The sequence below is a fragment of the Schistocerca nitens genome, chromosome 10 (assembly GCF_023898315.1).
Source record: "Schistocerca nitens isolate TAMUIC-IGC-003100 chromosome 10, iqSchNite1.1, whole genome shotgun sequence".
Taxonomy (NCBI): Eukaryota; Metazoa; Arthropoda; class Insecta; order Orthoptera; family Acrididae; genus Schistocerca; species Schistocerca nitens.
The window spans coordinates 144221571-144227667 of NC_064623.1; positions in this window are offsets into that span (position 1 = coordinate 144221571).

The following is a 6097-nucleotide window of genomic DNA, read 5'->3' on the forward strand; positions in this document are numbered from 1 at the left end:
TGGCAGGAAGTAATAAAACATCGTACTGCTCTGTCCAATAGCAGTGTAGAAAAGTGTGCGTGGCACTGCGCATTGATTGAAACAAATGGCTTTTCCATTAATTGTAACACGAATCAAACTCTTAACACAGGAGACAATATTTATAACATGCTACAGAAGAATCTGATATAAAAAAGTTGCAATGTTTTGACCAATTTTACGTACATCCCATTGCCACGGTCTGCACACGTTCAAAATTTTTTTGACAATATTAGTTTGTAAAATCATCAATATCTTGAAGCGACTCTCAATAATTTTATCAATATCGTCAGCTGGTAACGCAGTTTCATAAGGTTAAGATGTCGAACCTACCAAAAGAAAGAGCGTGTTGCAATTATAATACCAATAGTTAGAACAAACAACAAAAAAGGACGAGAATTGCTGAAAAAATGGAGCTGCTTGTCGGATGTCGATTTACTGACTGAAATCAGAATGATGGACCTGAAAGATTTCGTGATCTGTTATCGGATGACTGGTGCAATGTGATGACAAATTATTAATGTTGATACGACGTGTAATAGAAAAGCAAAATAAATGGTGGAGGCAACCACAATTAACGAGAGATTAGGAGTAACTTCTCGACTTCTGGCGACTGGTAAGTCATTTGAATATTTGGAGTTAAGTGCTGTAATATCAGCAAACACAATTAGGAAAATTGTTGTGGAAACTTCTGAAGCAATTGCACGTGCGCTGAAAAGACATATTCAGTTAACTAACGTAAACATTTTTATGCATTGTGGTGAGATTGACATCCATGCCACAGACGTCCTACAAGTCATTACGTCTATATATGTAGATTATGGCGTACTTCTGAAAGTAGTATCGTTTTTCCACGCTGCTGTACAATGAAACAAGAAAATGGGGCCGATAATAGCTAAAAAAAAAAAAAAAGAAGGAGATACTAGTTGTAATTTACTGACTGAAATCGGAACTATAGACCCGAAAGATTTCGTTATCTATTTTCGGACAAGTCCCGTATCATAAATGTTGATACGACACGAAATAGAGTAGCGAAATACGGTAATGAGAGAGGTAATCGCAGTTGACGAGACATTAGAAATAACTTTAAGATTTCAAATTAATAAAGGAAGTAAAGCCATACCAAATCTCCAGTTGCCACACTTAAGTCATAAACACAATGACTACCCGACACAGGCCTATAAGACTTGTGTGAGTAATCAATAATTCTTCATAAACAACATGTTGTTGTTGTTGTGGTCTTCAGTCCTGAGACTGGTTTGATGCAGCTCTCCATGCTACCCTATCCAGTGCAAGCTTCATCTCCCAATACTTACTGCAAACTACATCCTTCTGCATCTGCTTAGTCTATTCATCTCTTGGTCTCCCTCTATGATTTTTACCCTCCACGCTGCCCTCCAATGCCAAATTTGTGATCCCTTGATGCCTCAGAACATGTCCTACCAACCAGTCCCTTCTTCTTGTCAAGTTGTGCCACAAACTCCTCCCCAATTCTATTCAATACCTCCTCATTAGTTATGTGATCTACCCATCTAATCTTCAGCATTCTTCTGTAGCACCACATTTCAAAAGCTATTCTCTTCTTGTCCAAACTATTTATCGTCCATGTTTCACTTCCATACATGGCTACACTCCATACAAATACTTTCAGAAACGACTTCCTGTCAAATATATACTCGATGTTAACAAATTCCTCTTCTTCAGAAACGCTTTCCTTGCCATTGCCAGTCTACATTTTATATCTTCTCTACTTCGACCACCATCAGTTATTTTGCTCCCCAAATAGCTAAACTCCTTTACTACTTTAAGTGTCCTATTTCCTAATCTAATTCCCTCAGCATCACCCGAATTAATTCGACTACATTCCATTACCCTCGTTTTGCTTTTGTTGATGTTCATCTTATATCCTCCTTTCAAGACACTCTCCATTCCGTTCAACTGCTCTTCCAAGTCCTTTGCTGTCACTGATACAATTACAATGTCATCGGCGAACCTCAAAGTTTTTATTTCTTCTCCATGGATTTTAATACTTATTCCGAATTTTTCTATTGTTTCCATTACTGCTTCCTCAATATACAGATTAAACAACATCGGGAAGAGGCTACAACCCTGTCTCACTCCCTTCCCAACCATTGCTTCCCTTTCATGCCCCCCGACTCTTATAATTGCCATCTGATTTCTGTACAAATTGTAAATAGCCTTTCGCTCCCTGCGTTTTACCCCTGCCACCTTTAGTTTTGAAAGAGAGTATTCCAGTCAACATTGTCAAAAGCTTTCTCTAAGTCTACAAATGCTAGAAACGCAGGTTTGCCTTTCCTTAATCTTTCTTCTAAGATAAGTCGTAAGGTCGGTATTGCCTCACGTGTTCCAATATTTCTACGGAATCCAAACTGATCTTCCCCGAGGTCGGCTTCTACCAGTTTTTCCATTCGTCTGTAAAGAATTCGCGTTAGTATTTTGAAGCTGTGACTTATTAAACTTATAGTTCGGTAGTTTTCACATCTGTCAACACCTGCTTTCTTTGGGATTAGAATTATTATATTCTTCTTGAAGTCTGAGGGTATTTCGCCTGTCTCATACATCTTGCTCACCAGATGGTAGAGTTTTGTCAGGACTGGCTCTCCCAAGGCCGTCAGTAGTTCTAATGGAATGTTGTCTACTCCCGGGACCTTGTTTCGACTCAGGTCTTTCGGTGCTCTGTCAAACTCTTCACGTCGTATCTTATCTCCCATTTCGTCTTCATCTACATCCTCTTCCATTTCCATAATATTGTCCTCAAGTACTTCGCCCTTGTATAAACCCTCTATATACTCCTTCCACCTTTCTGCCTTCCCTTCTTTGCTTAGAACTGGGTTGCCATCTGAGCTTTTGATATTCATACAAGTGGTTCTCTTCTCTCCAAAGGTCTCTTTAATTTTCCTGTGGGCAGTATCTATCTTACCCCTAGTGAGATAAGCCTCTACATCCTTACATTTGTCCTCTAGCCATCCCTGCTTAGCCATTTTGCACTTCCTGTCGATCTCATTTTTGAGACGTTTGTATTCCTTTCTGCCTGCTTCATTTACTACATTTTTATATTTTCTCCTTTCATCAATTAAATTCAATATTTCTTCTGTTACCCAAGGATTCCTGCTAGCCCTCATCTTATACCTACTTGATCCTCTGCTGCCTTCACTACTTCATCCCTCAAAGCTACCCATTCTTCTTCTGCTGTACTTCTTTCCCCCATTCCTGTCAATTGTTCCCCTATGCTTTCCCTGAAACTCTGTACAACCTCTGCTTCTTTTAGTTTATCCAGGTCCCATCTCCTTAAATTCTCACCTTTTTGCAGTTTCTTCAGTTTTAATCTACAGTTCATAACCAATAGATTGTGGTCAGAGTCCACATCAGCCCCTGGAAATGTCGTACAATTTAAAACCTGGTTCCTAAATCTCTGTGTTACCATTATATAATCTGTCTCATACCTTCTAGTATCGCCGGGATTCTTCCATGTATACAACCTTCTTTTATGATTCTTGAACCAAGTGTTAGCTATGATTATGCTCTGTGCAAAACTCTACCAGGTGGCTTCCTCTTTCAGTTCTTAGCCCCAATCCATATTCACGTACTATGTTTCCTTCTCTCCCTTTTCCTACTCTCGAATTCCAGTCCCCCATGACTATTAAATTTTTGTCTCCCTTCACTACCTGAATAATTTCTTTTAGCTCATCATACATTTCATCAATTTCTTCATCATCTGCAGAGGTAGTTGGCATACAAACTTGTACTACTGTAGTAGGCGTGGGCTTCGTGTCTATCTTGGCCACAATAATGCGTTCACTATGCTGTTTGTAGTAGCGTACCCGCACTACTATTTTTTTTATTAATTATTAAACCTACTCCTGCATTACCCCTATTTGATTTTGTATTTATAACCCTGTATTCACCTGACCAAATGTCTTGTTCCTCCTGCCACCGAACTTCACTAATTCGCACTATATCTAACTTTAACCTATCCATTTCCCTTTTTAAATTTTCTAACCTACCTGCCCGATTAAGGGATCTGACATTCCACGCTCCGATCCGTAGAACGCCAGTTTTCTTTTTCCTGATAATGACGTCCTCTTGAGTAGTCCCCGCCCGGAGATCCGAATGGGCGACTATTTTACCTCCGGAATATTGTTATTTATTTTTGTGCGTATATTCCTATGCAGACTGATTCCAGAGTGAGTCTCTTCTTCTGTGGCACCCGATAACGTCAGCCATCATTTCTTTGTTAATTTTAGAAAGCAGAACATCTATTGAAAGGAACAGAGACGAGCTTTAACCATAAACAATGCCCACTGGTCATGAAGCTCCGTCAAACAACCGAATATCCCACTGCGTCAAACCGCCAGTACTCACTCAGTAAGTATTCACAGCACTGAAAGTATTTTGGGGGGCTATGATACTGCTCGTCAGTTTTCTGGTACTCACAATACGTCAATACGCGCTCTCGGTCGCTCAATATGTTAATGGTCTCACAATATTATTGAACGTGTGAGGGCCGCTGTAGTTCAGCGAAATAGCTAATGTACCGCTACACTCTACGGATTACTTTATGTTTGCTGTTGACTATGAGTACCTGAGGGTCACGTGTCAACCAGTGTTCTGGTTACTATTTGGAAAAGTTACCCAGTGTGACGCTGTTGTATACTTTTGACTTCAAGTACAGTTTACAATGCAAATCTCTGCTTGCAGTTACTGACTGTAGCGAAAATAATTGTGTGGACGTTTCAGTGTATAAAAATCTTTTGTGACGCATTGCAGGATTTTTATTTAAATTGCTGTCGCAGATAGCGTGGCTGTACATAACAGATTTTAGGTGATTATTTAAAATAAGAATGTTATCCGCGATGCAACGGTGTAGCGAACTGCTAGTTGCATGTGCTATGCTACACGTGATCTGAAGATCGTGGTTAAGCTACGAAAAAAACAAAATTAATGTTGAATGCAATTGAGACAATATATAGAAATTTTTTGAAAATAACTCATGACTCATGGTTACACTCGTAGTATACCTTTTTTCATTATTAAAATGAGAATGGATGTGCACGTTTTTTAAGTTCACGATCTAAAATTGTATCTTTCTACGATTGCATTTGACATGTTTCCAACAGAATGACCAATAAGCTAGAAAATGAAGTAACAAAATATTTAGAAAAGATATTTTTGTTCTTATACCAGTAATGTTTATTGATACTGAATGTCAAAAGGCTGAAGCAGGAAATAATCAGAAGTGAGAATACTGTTGGTTATAAACAAAAATTTCTAGTCGTAAAAAGTCTTTGACTAACCTTCCTCAAAAGTGATAACGCAGAGAACGCGTTGTATAATGCATTGTAAAGCGTTATGTGAAACCAAACTATGCTCCAGGAAGTGCTGCGTTTAGCTATTGTTGGCTGGTATCGAAAGCTGTTGCTTAACTAGTATGATGCAGGTCAAAATGATCAACTTTTTTAAATCGTGGAAACAGCATTACATTCCAGATAAACATAAAGAAACACTTATATCTGACCCTTTGACAAGTATTCAAAACACGTGAATGATTACCAAATCATATAACAGATTATGCTGTATGACAATTGTGGTGTCACCGCCAGACACCACACTTGCTAGGTGGCAGCCTTTAAGGGGCTCCGGAAAGGCTCAAAATCATGAAAAGTTCAATTTTTACTTTTTTGCGTTTTCTGAATCTGCAGACTATTACTTTTTAATAGATATATAATTTATTCAATTCCGAAGACTACAACTATTTTTAAATTTTTTTTGAAATGTGTTCTACATGGGCGTGACCCACTGTGGCGCTGTTAAACTGCTGTCAAATGGTGTTATTATTAACGTCCGTGTTCATCAGGTACATTTTAGTGATGTGAGATAAAGTATAAAACCTATTTTCATAGACTTAGCAGCACCTGAACTGTTGAAAAAGTGTATTCACGGAAAAACTCAAAACCCCAATGAAAGTGTAAATAGTGTTATATGGTCGAGAATCCCCAAGACTGTATTTGTTGGAATAGAAACACTTCACTTTGGTGTGTATGATGCTGTTGCGACTTTC